Here is a 16,695-nt window from a genome sequence, read left to right on the forward strand (position 1 = left end):
AGGCCATATCCACTACTTTTAGTAGTATTTTTTTGTGCATGGGCATTGCTGCTTCCATACTAGACCACGATGCGACTAATCGATATACTCTCCATCACACATCTTTGAAGTTTGTCGACGTTTTAGATGTCATGCCAAATCATCAGAAACTTCTAAGGAAGTAGAGGAGTGGTCATGCTTTCTTTGTAATTGCACCTATATGCTGGGCCTAGGGAAAACCCTCTGCAATGGTAACACAAAGGAATTTAAATTTACTGACTCTTCAACTTTTTTCCTCTGATGAGGACTGGCTCATGGACCTCCAATAATTAGGTGATTAGTCAATAATTAATAATTCTTCTTGCTGACATTGAGTGAGAGGCTGTTGCTGTGGCATCGTTCAGCCAGATTTTCACTCTCGCTCCTATAAGCTGATTTGTCACCACCTTTGATTGAGGCAGTGGTTTTGTCAGCAAACTTAACTATGTCTTTGGAGCTGTGCTTAGCCTCACAGACTTAAGCATAAAGTGAATACAGCAGGGGGCTAAGCTCACAGCCTCGTGCAGCACCAGTGCTGATGAAGATTGTGGACACATCTTGCCAACCTGAACAGACTGCAGTCTGCATGTGAAGAAATTGATAATCCAATTGCACAAGGAGGTATTGAAGCCAAGGTCTCGAAGCTTATTGATTAGTTTCAGAGGATGATAATATTAAATGTCAAGCTCCAGTCAATCAAAAGCATCCTGATGTATGCATCTTTGCCTGAGTGTTGAGTGAACACCCAATGAAATGGCAACTGCTGAGGACCTGCTGTGCCAGATGACAAGTTGGAGAAGATCCAAGTTGCTTATCAGGTAAGAGTTGATACGTTTCGTCATTAACCTCTCAAGGAGCTTCATCACAGTAGATGTAAGTGCTGCTGGATGGTAGCCATTCAGGCTCATTGCTACACTCTTCCTAGGACTGGTATAATATTGAAACCTGCTTGAAGCAGGTTGGTAACTTAGACTGCTGAAGCGAGAGATTAAACATATTGTTGAAGACTCCAGCAATTGATCACCACAGGTCCTTGGTACTCAGCCAGGTTCTGCACTTGGTCTGGGTGCTTTCTGTGGGTTCACCCTCCTGACAAACGTTCTCACATCAACCTCACAGCCTGAAATCACAGCGCCATTGAGGGCTGTGGGAGTTTGTGAAGATTCCTCGTTTTAATGGTCAAAGCAAACATAGAAGGCACTGAGTTCATCTGGGAGTGAAGCTTTGTTCTTACTAAAGTCACTTAGTTTCACTTTGTAAGAGTTAATAGCATTCAAGCCCTGCCATAGCAGTCAAGTATCCTTCAGCGATTCAGGTTTGATCCAGACTGCCATTTGTAATTGCTGGAGTTTAGAAGAATGAAGTAGGGAATCTCATTGAAACCTATTGAATTTTGAAAGGCCTAGATAGAGTGAACATGGAGAATGTTTCCTACAGTGGGGAAGTCTAGGATGAGAGGAGACAGCCTCAGAATACAAGGATGTCCTTTAGAACAGAGACAAGTGGAATTTCTTCAGCCAGAGAGTGGTGAATCTGTGCAATTCATTGACAGAAATAGCTGTGGACGCCATGTCATTGAATACATTTAAAGCAGAAGTTGATAGGTTTTTGATTAGAATGTGTGTCAATGAGAAGCAGGAGAATGAAAAGGACAATAAATCAGCCATGATCGAATGACAGAACAAGATTGATGGGCTGAATGGCCTAATTTTGCACCTATGTCTTATCATCTCCATTTAGTTGTGGAACAACCACATCTATCAGCACTCTCACGTTATTAAACAGAAATTTCAGAAAAATGTATTTACTTGAATTCAGTACACCATTCTGGATCACCTGGCACTAACCAGAATCAGATGTCGGATCTGTCAAGGTGTGAGCTGGGAAGTGAGTCTGCCCAACGTTGCTTCACTTAACTGTTTGATGATGAATTGTGGATGTGTTTTAATAGATAACTCCGTATTTGTTCCTCAGCCGATTCCGTAACCAAAGAATCAAAAGTAGACTCTCTTATTTTGCCTAGGAGGTCAATGACGGGTAAGTTGATAGAATGTTTTAAGTGCAACGTATAGACAAGGTGCAATTTCCATTTGTCAAGGGGATCAAACTTTACTTGTATTTTTGAAACACTGGAAAAGTTAAGAATTAGTAGAGATTACTCAAATATTCTGTCCCTGATAAATTAGACATAATAAAACAATGTGTAACACTGGGCGGGTTTCATTATCCATAATATGAAACATGTTATGGTTACTCTCTCCTGTGTTGCTTCAAGTCCAGGAGTTCCGTGCATCAGTGTTTCTGGTACAAACTTGGCGTCACCTTTCCTCACGTGATCTGGCTTGGCCTCATCGCTGCTTTCAGGCCTCATAACATCTGTAATTTGACACATCCAGACATTATCACATCGTGTCTCTACAACCTCCTCCAGCATTGAAGCCCTTCCAGGTACCTTTGATATCTGACTTTAACCTCGCCATTTATCCAAAACTTGGATGCCAAGAGTGCTATTCTGGACTAACTCTTTATACTTCATCATCATTCCATTTACACTCCTCTTCTAAAAAGTTCATAAAAGTCCATCTCTTTGACCTTGCCTTTTCTTTTCTTCTTGAGGATAAAGCGGAACCAACATGGATTTATGAAAAGGAAATTGTATATTAATAAAATCTACTGGAGTCCTTTGACAGTGTATGATGCAGAATAGCTAATGATGTGCAGTACTTGAATTTTCAGATGCCATGTATTAAATCAGGGGTTCCCAACCTTTTTTATGGCATGGACCAACACCATTAAGCAAGGGGTCCTTGGACCTCAGGTTGGGAACCCCTGCATTATAAAGTTATAGAGTGTGTAAAACTGGAGATAATATACTGACATGGGTCGAACAGGTTATGAAACAAAAAGCAAGGGATAGGAATTAAAAGAGCTGCGGGTAATCTATCTAACATTACCTCTCAAACCACCACATAATTTCCTGGGACCCTCACCACTCATCTCCTCTGTTCCAACAGTAAAGACAAAACCTGAAGTACAAATGCTGTCCCAAAATACTAAATTCAACTCAACATCCATTAGCAGAACTCCCTGGCTTTCACCAGACTTAAAAGAATTAGACAGTTCAAAGCAGAAGCCAAGCAGGAGTTTGGGAAGTTGGCCTGCGCATGAATGACAAATCAAATCCACTCCTGCTTGTGAACGCAGTAGCCCTGCCCTCAGTACAAATTTGATGGGAATACCTTTGAGGGAAACTTCCTTTTAGTGAAGGTTAATACATTGCACTGTGATGCTCAGCAGACTATAATTATTTTTGGAACTAAGGAAGGTAAAAAATAAAGTAAAAGGTGGCTCTGTATGGGGGTTCCTCTTGTTTGTTCCACTTTTCTGTGACAAAAATCAGGTTGCAATTACAATAAGTTATAAATGTATCTGTAGCCCTGTGCATCATATAAGAAAAATAGAAGTAGGTACAGCGGAGAAACAAAGCCCCAATCAGCTGCAGTATTTAGGAGAGGGTAAAAAACAACACGGCCAAATAAATCAGTACTGACAAGAGTTAGTCCCCTGATGCAGATAATTGTAGGCAACAGACACAAGGTGGTGAAGGAATTCAGCAGATCAGGCAGCATTTGTAGAGAGGAATAAAGAGTCAACATTTTAGGCCAAGACCATTTATCAGTTCTGGAAAATAGGGGAAGAAACCAGAATAAGAAAGAGGGGGAAGGTGAAGGAGCACAAGTTGGCAGGTGAGTCCAAGTGAGGAAGAAGTTGGATGGGTGGGGGAGGAATGGTGAAGTAAGAATCTGGGAGGTGATAAGTAATAAAGTGCAAGAGCTGCTGGAAATTGCCATGTAGGTAGATGGTAAAGTGCTGGATCAGAGCAAGGTTAGTTAGTTTTCATGAGTGTACCCAGTTGCTGCTGGCTCCATGAGTTAAAAGATCCTGCTTTTTTTTAATCTAATTGTCCTTAGAAGGAAGAAGGTGCAATGAGCATCCTAATTGTACAGGCATCTTTTTGTATGTTTTACGGAACAGTAAAAGATCTGCAGACCATTTAGCTCACACTCACAGGCCATTGGAAGCAATACCATAACATCAGGTTTGGCAGAGTCACCTGTACTGCACTGATTTGAGACAGACACATTGATGTCAGTGTCACCAAAATCAAAAACTACTCAAACAGGAGACAGTTGAAATTAATATTTTCTACACTCACTTTACAAAATCAATCCTATCGAACATAAATTATTTCAGGAGCCACATCTGAATGCTACAATTACAGAATATCATTTTTAAATGATTTGAAATCTCCTCTGTTCATGTGAGAAGGGAATATAATAATGGCATGATTCTGTATAGAACATTGCTTAACCATCTATGTTTTATACCTTTGTGTATTTTTATGAGGCATTTGTTTATGTAATTATAAAAGGGTCAGACATTTTGGTTTAATATAAACAGAAACATTGTAATACTTGGTGACAACAGTAAAGGGAAAGATGTGATACAAACAGATATGTGAACTAATGTTGGGGAACTTATTACTTAAAATAAAAATATGCTGAACACCAATGCCCTTGAATAGAAAAACCTACAAAAAGTAATGGATACGGTCCAGTCTATCATGGATAAAGCCCTCCCCACCATTGAGCACATCTACATTGTTGCAGAAAAGCAACATCCATCATCAGGGACCCCCACCACCCAGAACACGCTCTATTCTCACTGCTGCCATCAGAAAGAAGGTACAGGAGCCTCAGGACTAAAATCAACAGTTTCAGGAATAGTTATTACCCCTCAACCATCAGCCTCTTGAACCAAAGGGGATCGTTTCAATCAACTTCACTTCATCATTGAGGTGTTCCTGCAACCTATGGACTCACTTTCAAAGACTCTTCATCTCATATTCTCGATTGCTTATTTATTATTATTATTTCTTTCTTTTTGTATCTGCAGAGTTTGCGTCTTTTGCACACTGGTTGAACACCCAGGTTGGTGTGGCCTTTCATTGATTCTATAATGGCTGTTATTCTATTACAGATTTATTGAGAATGCCCATAAGAAATTGAATTTTACAATAAATTTTTGATCTTTGAACTTTTGAACTTAAAATACAAGGAGAGTGCATAGAAGTCTGTGCTGTAACAAATTATTCTGCTTTGCATTTTGAAGAAGCAGTCGATTATCAGGGCACCAGGTTTATTGCAATTTGCGTTTCACCTCCATGGGTTTCCTATATTCCATTTCTCATCCAGTCTTATTTTTCTCTAGAGTTCTATAATTCATCTACCCTGTCCATCCCCCTCCATCATAGATCATGCAACAGCTAATCATCTACGCAGAAGCCATGAAACTAAGAGCCTTCATGACTAGAAATTTGACATATCACCATCAGCTCTCACCAATTTTTGCCACTGCACCATAGAAAGCATTCTGTCTGGATGAATGATGACTTGGCATGGCAACTGGTCCACACAATGATCATAAGAAACCACAGTGAGTTGTGGACACAACTCAACACATTACAGGAACCAACATCCTCATTGTGGACTCTGTCTATACCACTCGCTGCCTCAGTAAGGGAGATAGAAAACATATATCATAACGGTAATATTATGATAGTCATGGGGGATTTCAATATGCAAGTAGTTGGGAAAATTAGGTTGGTACTGTAGAATGCCTACAAGATGGCTTTTCAGAGTAGCTTGAGGTTGAGCCCACTAGGAACATTGACTTCTCTAACTTTCATTAATGCCCCTCCTCCCCTTCTTACCCCATCCCTGACATACTTAGTTGTTTGCCTGTTCTCCATCTCCCTCTGGTGTTTCCCCCGCCCCTTTCTTTCTCCGGAGGCCTCCCGTCTCATGATCCTTTCCCTTCTCCAGCTCTGTATCACTTTCGCCAATCACCTTCCAGCTCTTAGCTTCATCCCACCCCCTCCGGTCTACTCCTATCATTTCACATTTCCCCCTCCCCTCTCTACTTTCAAATCTCTTACTATCTTTCCTTTCGGTTAGTCCTGACGAAGGGTCTCAGCCCGAAACGTCGACATTGCTTCTCCCTATGGATGCTGCCTGGCCACCAGCATTTTGTGTGTGTTGTTGCAGGAAAAAGTCTATTCTGGATTGGGTGTTGTGTAATGAAATGTATTTGATTAGGGAGCTTAAGGTAGAGGAATCCTTAGGCTTCAGTGGTCATACTATGACAGAACCCACCCTGCAATTTGAGAGTGAGAAGCTAAAGTTAGATGCGTCGTATTACAATAGCGTAAAAGGAACTATAGAGGGATGAGAAAGGGGCTGGCCAAAGTTGATTGGAAGGACACACTAGCACAGCTGATGGCAAAACAGCAATGACTGGAGTTTCTGGGAGCAATTCAGAAGACGCAGGGTAGATGCATTCCAAAGAAAAAAGTAGTATTCTTAAGGCAGGATGACATAACTGTGGCTGGCAAGGGAAGTCAAAAACAACACAAAAGTAAAGTAGGGCAAAAATTAAAGGGAATTTAGAAGATTGAGAACCTTTTCAAAACTGACAGAAGGCAACTAAAAAGTCATAGAGGGAAATGATGAAATATGAAGGTAAGCTAACCAATAATATCAAAGAGGATAGCAAAAGTTTTTTCAAATATATATATAAAGAGTAAAAGACGAGCAAGAGTAGATATCAGACCACTGAATAATTAAGCTGGCAAGGTAGAAATAGGGGATACAGAAATGGAGAATAAACTAAATATGTATTTTGCATCCACTTTCACTGTGGAAGGAGTGAAGTATGCCAGAAGATCAAGAGAATCAGGGGGTAGAAGTGAGTGCAGTCACTATTACTTGGGAGAAGATACCTGAGAAACTGGAAGGTGGCTAGGTCACCTGGCATATACACTGCACGGTTCTAAACGAGGTGCCTGGGGAGATTGCGGAGGCAACAGTAATGATCTTTCAAGAATCATTTCATTCTGGCATGGTTCTGGAGACTGGAAAATTGCAAATGTCACTCCACTCTTCAAGAAGGGAGAATGGCAGAAGAAAGAAAATTATCAGCTAGTTAGCCTGACCTCAGTGTTTGGGAAGATATTGGAGTTGATTGCCAAGGATAACCTCTCAGGGTACTTGAAGGCGTATGATAAAATAGGCCAAAGTCAGCACGGATTCCTCAAAGCAAATCTTGATTGACAAATCTGTTGGAATTCTTTGAGGAAATAACAAGCAGGGTAGACAAAGGAGAATGGGTGGACGTTACATATTTGGATTTTCAGAAGGCCTTTGACAAGGTGCTGCACGTGAGGCTGCTTAACAAGATAAGCGCCCCTGGTATTACAGGAAGATATTAACATGAATAGACCATTGGTTGATTGACGAGAGGCAAAGTGTGGGAATACAGGGAGCCTTTTCTGATTGGCTGCCAGTGACAAGTAGTGTACCATAGCGGTCTGTGATGGGACTGCTCCTTTTTAAGTTGTATGTCAATGATTTGAATGATGGAATTGATGGCTTTGTGGCCAAGTTTGCAGATGATACAAAAGTAGGTGGAGGGATAGGCAGTGTTGAGGAAACAGGAAGGCTGCAGAAGGAATTTTGTACCGAGATCCTTCATGAGGACTCAGGGTTTCAGCCCAAAACATTGACTATACTCTTTTTCATAGACGCTGCCTGGACTGCTGAATTCTTCCAGCATTTTGTATGTGTTGCTTGGATTTCCAGCATCTGCAAATTTGCTCTTGTTTGCAGAAGGACTGAGACAGATTAGGAGAATGGGCAAAAAAGTGGCAAATGAAATGCAGTGTTGGAAAGTGGATGGTCATGTACTCTGGAGGAAGGAAAAGAAGCACAGACTATTTTCTAAATGGGCAGAAAAATTCAAAAAGACTTGGTACAAAGGGATTTGGGAGTACTTGTGCAAGAGTCCCTAAAGGTTAACTTGCAGGTTGTGTCGGTGGCGAGGAAGGCAAATGCAATGTTAGCATTCATTTTGAGAGGACTAGAATACAACAGCAAGGATATAATGCTGAGGCTTTATAAAGCACTGGTGAGGCCTCACGGAGTATTGTAAGCAATTTTGGACTCCTTATCTAAGAAAGGATGCACTGACATTGGAGAGGGTCCAGGTTGATGTGAATGATTCTGGGAATGAAAGGGTTATCATATGAGGAACATTTGATGGCCCTGGACCTGTACTCACTGGAATTTGGAAGAATGGGGCGGGGGGGGGGGGGGTATCTCACTGAGTGTTTAAAGGCCTAGATACAGTGGATGTGGAAATGATTTTTCCAATGGTGGGTGAGTCTAGGTCTACACAGCCTCAGAATAGAGAAATGTCCATTTAGAATGGAGATGAGGAATTTCTTTAGACAGAGAGTGTTCTATCTGTGAAATACATTGCAACAGACAGTTGTAGAGGCATTGGATGAATTTAAGGTGGAGTTCGATAGGTTTTTGATTAGTCAGGGCATGAAAGATTCTAGAGAGAATACAGGAGAATGGGGTTTAACGGGAAAATGGATCAGCCATGATGAAATGGCAGAATAGACTTGAAGAGCCAAATAGCCTAATTCTGCTACTATCTGTTATGGTCTTATGGTCAGAATCAAAAGCTCACCCACTCTGGACCGTCTCTCTTCTCCCCTCTCCCATTAGGCAGAAGACACAAAAACCCGAAAGCATGTACCTGCTCGATGATGGTGATATCATTCAACATGTAACATTGATCTCATGCCAGTACTTCCATTACAGAGCTCGACCCATCAGCCAAAATACACTCTCTTAATGAATAGCATAAATGACCCTCCTCTCCTGATCAACCAGTTATCAACCAATTTCAGTTTTGTTGATATTGATTCCTTCTGACACTTACTCATGCTGGAGCTTTCCAGAGGCTTATTTTTAATGTTTTTTTGACTTTTGAAAGAATAATGCATAAGGTGCTGAAGAATTTTACCCTGCCATCAAATCTCCAGCTCAGAGATGTGGGTGAATTCATAGACATTCCACTTAGAGAACAACATAGCTGGAAAATATGGAGAGACGACGTAAAACTGAGCAAGCAAGGGAGTGTGAGGAGGAGGTTCCAACCTTCCAAATACTCCAGGGGTCATTTTAATTTTTAAAATTTCAAAATTTTAAGGAGGCGTAATTTTATGATGTTTGGAGGAGAGTACAGTGAGTTCTGTATCAGCGAGCACAGCTTCAGAATATAAGGACATCCCTTTAGAATGGAACTGAGGAAGAATTTCTTTAGCCAGAATGAATCTGTGGAATTCATTGCCACAGACAGCCGTGGAGGCCAAGTCATTAAAGCGGAGGTTGATAGGGTCTCGATGTCAGAGGAGAGGTTTTTTTTTACACAGCGAGTGGTGCATGGAACATCCTGCCAAGGGTGGTGGTAGAGGCAAATACATTAGGGGCATTTAAGAATCTGTTAGATAGGCACATGGATGATAGAAAAATGGAGGGTGATGTTGGAGGGAGGGATTAGATTGATCTAGAGTGGGTTAAAAGGCCAGCACAACATTGTGGGCTGAAGGGCCTAAAATGTGCTGTAGTGATCTATGTTCTATATTCTAATTCTCATTTGTGAACTTTTGCACGGGATTGCGTGTGAGATCCTTGGACCACAATAAGGTAATCTTCACTAAAATCCCACCTTAAATGCAACCATAGAGCAGCAACATTAGTAGATATACCAGTCAGAACATCCACTAGCAGTATTAATGGATGTCTAGGCCTTGGTAGTCATTAAAATTTAAGGGTCACGGCCTTCCAGACTAAACCTGGAAATACTTATAATTTCTTGCAGCTTCTCTCCCACTATTATAGCAGAAAGATTATTTGACTGGACTTCCCAACCACTTGTACGCTTAGCTGAGAACATGAAGATGACATGTTATTTGAATTGGGAGTAATCACCACAGAAAGATAATGGAATTTACCTACTCCCTAATATTCAGGTTTTGTAATATTATTGAACACACCTATTTCGATTCACTTCCTCTGATTTCTATGGAGATGAAAATGATATGATTCTGATATAGTGACAATTCTTTGCCGTGTTCCAGTTATATGCCCTCAAAACAAGCTGAAAGGCCTAGATGGAGTGGACATGTTTCTTATAGTGAGGTAGTCTTGTACCAGACGGCGCAGCTTCAGAGTACAAGGACGTCCCTCTAGAACGGAAATGAGGAGGAATTTCTTTAGCCAGAGGGTTTTGAATCTGTGGTCTTCATTGCCACAGATGGTTGTGGAAGCCAAGTCATTGGGTATATTTAAATCGGAGATTGATAGGTTCTTGATTTGTAAGGATATCAAAAGTTACAGGGCAAAGGCAGGAGAATGGGTTTGAGAGGGATAATAAAGCAGTCATGATGGAATGGCCTAATTCTGCTCCTTTGTCTTATGGTCTTCTGAAAGGTCTATCACACTGGTTAAAAATAATCACAATCAGATGTGCATGCTCTAATCCTCTGTGATAGTGCCTTGGACATCCAGTGCACTGCCTGTTAAAATTTAATCGAGCTCAAGTATTATAGCTTCATAAAAGTAGCAATTTACTCATTGTAGGTTATGGCCAAAAATGCACTGGTGTTCAGAAACAATTTCACGCAAAATATGATTCCTGATTTTTATTTCCTGAACGCATTAACTTTTTATCATTTGGAAGTGCAGAGTTTGATCTCAGGCTAAATTAAGAACACAAATTTTAACGTCCAAACATTTCTCAATTATTAATTTCGGAGAACAATTATATACCTATATCTGAAACCAGTGCTATTTTTTGATATATATATTCCTGCTTCTGCTGTAATTACAAATTCCAGCAGAGGGCGCTTGCCAGACAGTTGCAGCAGAACAGAAATGTCAAGAGCAGCCTTCCACTGACACAAGGACAAGTTAGTTGGTTCCTATTAAAATTATATAATGATAAGATTTAAAATGGCAATAAACAAAAATTAACTGCAATACTGATAGTGACAGTGTTAACTGTTGTCTGGTTTTTACTCACATTCAGTTTGTAAGGCAGTTTAAAATGCGTATCAGTGTTTCAATGCACATATTTCACACCTCAATCAGCTCTGCCATTGCACTGGAATCACAGGGGCAGTGTGCTTCATCTCTACAGTTCACTAGTTCTGTGCACTCACCGAAGAATACAGCCTCCTTTATTTCTGACTGCTGTACTGCTAAGTCAAATAGAAATTTAAACCTTAGCACCACAGGACTGTAAACCCTAACCTGTCATATATTAGTAAGTAAATCTACACACTTAGACTGTTAAGAAGTACTGATGAACTTGTATAATTGAAAATATCAACATGTAGCAACACACACAGAGTACTGGAGGGACTCAGCGGGTCAGACGACATCTATGGAAAAGAATCAACAGTCGACGTTTCAGGACGACACCCTTCTTCAGGACTGAAAAATGTGTACGCGGTTAGCTTTTGTTGCACAACAACTGGTGTGAGTGACATAGCCATTAGCATAACACTTTACAACAATAATATCAGAGTTCAATTCCTGCCACTGGTTGTAAGCAGGATCAGAGGGATCTTGGGGTCCAAGTCCATAGGACGCTCAAAGCAGCTGCGCAGGTTGACTCTGTGGTTTAGAGGTGTATTGGCCTTCATCAATCGTGGAATTGAATTTAGGAGCCGGGAGGTAATATTGCAGCCATATAGGACCTTGGTCACGAGTTTGTATGTTCTCCCCATGACGGTGAGAGTTGCCTCCAGGTTTCTCCACATATTCCAAAGACATGTGAGTTAGAAATAGTAAATTGTGAGAATGGTATGTTGGTGCCAGAAGCACAGTGACACACGTGGCCTGCCCCAGCACACCTCAGGCTGTGTTGAACATTGACACAAACAATGCACAAACCATATGTTCCAGATTTTCAATGTATATGTGATAAACAAGCTTCAACGGAAACAAGGAGGTTCCCTAAAGAAAGAGTCACTACCTGGATTTAAGTGTCAGTTTGGGACCTTACTTTAGATTTAAACTCCTCCCCTCAGATAAACCAACTACCCTGAAGGTGAAGGACACTGTGTAAAGGCAGTTTTGTGATATCAATATGCAAGCAGTCAATTCCTGTTCTTAGACACTCTATTGGCTACGAAATGTGATGGAAGATGACTCCTTTCAGCTAGTATTGGAGTGACAAAAAGCTTGCAGTTAAGCAGTCAGGATGGGCGGCTGACTATGTAACTCCAGCACAGATGTGCAGGATAACTAGGATCGCACAAGATTCATTCACGGTGCACTGTATTTCTTGTTGGCGTACTGTGATAATTGACCCTAAGCACAGGAGCAACATGAGGTGTCTTGATAACTGAAGAAGGGCACAAGTCTGTGAGCTGCCAGTAAGTTCAATTATTGTCCCAGTGAACCTTGTCTGCTCTCTGTCAGCCTATGGTCCACTTGTCTTCCGTTCCATCACAAGACCTAATCACGTCCCAGCTGCAGTACAGTACCTCACCACGCAACTAGAAATTAGTAAATTACAAAGAGAAAGTGCAAATGGAGAAGAGAAGTCATATCTGAGAATATATCCCACACTCCTTTGAAAATACTATACAGCATTTTCAAAAGCACACTTTTCTGCAATACTAAGTTCAGATGCCCATTGCGAACTAATCAACTCATAATGTTACAGCACAGAATGACATCATTCGCCATCAATTAGCTGTCAAAAAGTACATATATATGTGTATATATATGTGTGTGTGTATTTATGTGTATATATATATACACACACACAAATGATAAGCACAAGAGATATCACTGCGGAATGCTAGAGGGACTCAAAGGGTCACAGGGTAGCATAGTAGTTAGCACAACATTTTACAGTACACGCAACCTGGTATCAATTCCCGCCACTGCCTGTAAGTAGTTTGCACATTCACCCCAGGTGTTCCAGTTTACTAGCACGGTCCTACCTGCAAAGATCTACCAGCTGGTAGGTTAAAATTGTCCCATGATTAGATGAGAATTAAATCAGGGGATTGCTGAGTGGCTCGAAGGGCGGGTATCTCAATAAATTAAAAGGTCAGGCAGCATCAATAGAAAGGAATAAAGAGTCGACATTTCGGGCTGACACTCTTCATCAACCCCTTTTAAAATCTAACTTCATTTGGAATTACAATACAGTAACCGTGTTACTGGCCCAATGAGCTCTCATCCACCCCACCCCATCCCCAATTACACCCATGTGAGCAATTAACTTACTGACCCATACATCTTTGGCATGTGGGAAACCAGCGCACCCAGAGGAAATGTATGCCATCACAGGGAGAATGCAGAGACTCCTTACAGACAGTGATGGTCTGTACAATCCCAGTCTCTGGCATTGCACAGCATTGCACTAACCACTTTGCTGCTGTCTTGTTTCTAACCAGTACAATATTTCTACTTTTTTTTTTCTTTTCAGAGGGTTTGAACATTTTAATACCTTTCTAAATATTATCAGATGTGCTTGATTTCTTCCAATATACTTGATCACTTAACTTGTTGACATGTTAACTTGTTAATCACTTGTTGACTATAATCAAACAAAACTTTGGTCTCAAACTGATCTTCAGGTATTCATTTTCTGGATCTGTTATTAAAATAACAAAATTCAACACTCAAGACCTCATCATCCGCTTTCGAATGCTGCTCTGATACCGATATTCATAGTGTAAAAGTTTAGGTAGAAACAATGGGGTATAAATGACACAAGGGATCTGAATTTGTGTCAATATGTCATCAGACTGTTCTGAGTCAAGCTTACCAGATTTTAGGTGATAGGTTCAGAACACGCAGAGCATCAACTTCTCTGGAAATAATTACTCATTTCCTGTTACTTATCATCATCAAAACTAAAATAATAGGTTTGGTTTATGTTAATTTTTTGCTGGTGTTTTCTTTTAAATACATTTTCTACCTTGATGCAATTGGAAATCAAGAATATCGTGGAAGTTATGTTAAAGTTATCCAATTAAAGATGACCATTTATGCGTTAAGGTCAACTGTGGGTTAGTTTTAGTAGAATATCAGGTTTTTTGAGCTCTTTCCAATATACTGCTCTCTGAGTGCACTACCAACCATACAATGTGTAGAATCATCATAAATTTAATTTGCTTGCTTTCTGCCCAAAGGCTGATTGAGAATGTTATAATATTCCCAAGTCTTGCAGCTTCTCTCTTTTTTTCTTCAAGTAAGTCAACACCACAAGCATTTTATCTGAGGGCATGTGCAAATGCGAAGCCAGAATGTAATTTCTCTGACTACTCTGCCCAAGAGCACCTCAGTCTGAGCCAACAAACCAGCAGATTTGCAGTCATCACCACTTGCAACCAATTTCTGAGCAGCTGAATTAGCAATAGCTCATCTTACCTTTTCATTTAATTAACAGGATCAAGCCAGTTCAATTAAATCAACAGCCAATTGTCAGCTTTGCACGGTCGTCAGGCTTGAAGCTTGGACTTGGGCGTCTCTGGCAAGATCGCAACGTTTTCCTGCCACAGCTGTTTTGCAGTTAGGTAGTGATAGAATGCACAAGTCATAAGTGATGCAAGCTGGCCAACGATCCTGTATCTCCTGCCTGCTGGTAGTAATGAGAAGATGGGCTGGATGGTGGGGGTCTTTGACAATGAACGCTGTTTTCTTGTGGCAGCAATGCATTTAAATATCCAATGGAGGGGACAGCTTTGCCTGTGATGGATCGAGCTGTGTCCATCACTTTCTGTAGCCTTTTCTATTCTGAGGCATTGGTGTTTCTATACCCAGCCATGATGCACCCAGTCAGGATACTCTCTACTGTATATTTAGAGAAGACTGCCAAAGTTTTTAGTGACATGCCAAATCTACACAACTCTCCAAAAATTAGAGATGCTATTGTGACTGCTTTGCAGTGACACATATGCACGGGTACCAGGACAGATCCTCTGAAATGTTAACACCAAGAAATTTAAAGCTATTGGCCCTCTCTACTTCTGATTCCCTGATGAGGAATAGGTCAAGACCCTCCAAGAAAAGGGAAACAGATGTGAGGGAGCAAGGTAAATTTTACATTTTTGGAATTGATTTATTTTACTTAATTATTTTAATTGTTTTATGTATTCAAGTGCTTTGCAGTTTTAATTTTATTTAAATCTTTAAAATTTTAGAAGATACCTTTGTTGTCCATTCCTGATTGCCCCTGGACTAATTGGATGACTGGCTATTCCTAAAGGCATCATCCACATTGCTGTGGGCTTGGAGTTATGTAAGGGAAGATTGCAAATACGTTCTTCGTGAAGACTGTTATTGACTTTCTTTACAGCAATCCAATAGCTTTAAGGATGCCAGCTTTCTAATTCCCGATTATATCTAATTGACTGAATTTTAACCAAACTCTCAGTCGCCCAGTGGGACTCAAAAACATGCCTCAAGATCAATAAGCCTAGTACCTGTGTACTAGTCCAGTTTCTCAGTGACTTTGACCAATCATATGAATAACTCTAGTTACTGAAGTATCACTTCAATAGTTTTGGATGTTCCTGAATGTTTTAAGTATTCAGAAATATTCATAATGAATGATAACTCCGACAGCTGGCTAAGCAGCTGTGACTCAAGGCTTTTTCAGCACTTTGGTGAACATTTTCTGCAGTTATTCTCCACCCCTGCCTCTGTTACAGGTTATAAACTCAGTAGCCACTTTATTAGGTGCTTTTAATAAAGATAGATACTTTAAAAATAAGGTGTGCAAGATCTACAAGTCAAAGATTGAAAGAACACATCCCCAGCTATAGATTGGCTCATGATAGAGCCTAATAGCAGAGGGTAAGAATGTTGTCATATAATGCTTTTTGGAGCGGCACAGTTGCCTTGGTCTATTACTGAAAGTGCTCCTGTGTTCAGCTAAGGTAACATGCACAGAGTGAGAAACATTGTCCAGAACGGCCAGTATTTTCTGTTCTACCGTAACCTCCAGTGTGTCCAATATGACTCCTATAACAGGGTCAGCCTTTCTAATCAATTTATTGAGTCGGTTGGCATCACCCCTGTTGACGCCATTGCCCCAGCACACCATCACACTGAAGATTGTGCTGGCGATGACAGATTGGTAGAACATGTGAAGGAGAGGACTGCATACTCCAAATGAGCTCAGTCTCCTCAGGAAGCAGAGGCCCTTCTTGTGCACAGCCTCTGTGTTGGTGCTTCACTCAAGCCTGTCATCCAGGTGAACCCCCAGGTCCTCACCACATCCACATCCTCACCATCAATAGTACAGGGAGCAGTGCAGGCTTGGCCTTCCTAAAGTGCTTCACCATCTCCCTTGTCTTACTGATGTTAAGCCTCAGATGATTCAGTTTACTCCGTTCGATATCTTCCTCCAGGGCCCTATATTCATCTTCCTGTCCACCCTTTATACACCTAACTATTGAATGTATGTTTGTGGTCTTTTGCTGCTGTAGCCCGTCCACTTCAAGATTCAACAAGGTTCAGAGATGCTCTTCTGCACACCACGTTTATAATAAGTGGTTATTTGAGTTACTGTCTTCCTCCCTGCAATCTTTAACTACTGCCCATTCTCCTCTGACCTCGCTCATTAACAAGATGCTTTTGCCCACTGAACTGCCACACACTGGTTGTTTATGTTTTTCTTTTTGCACCGTTCTCTGTACATGCTCAAGACTGTTGAGCGTGAAAATTTCACGAA

The sequence above is a fragment of the Hypanus sabinus genome, chromosome 20 (genome assembly GCF_030144855.1).
Source record: "Hypanus sabinus isolate sHypSab1 chromosome 20, sHypSab1.hap1, whole genome shotgun sequence".
In the NCBI taxonomy this organism is placed as follows: domain Eukaryota; kingdom Metazoa; phylum Chordata; class Chondrichthyes; order Myliobatiformes; family Dasyatidae; genus Hypanus; species Hypanus sabinus.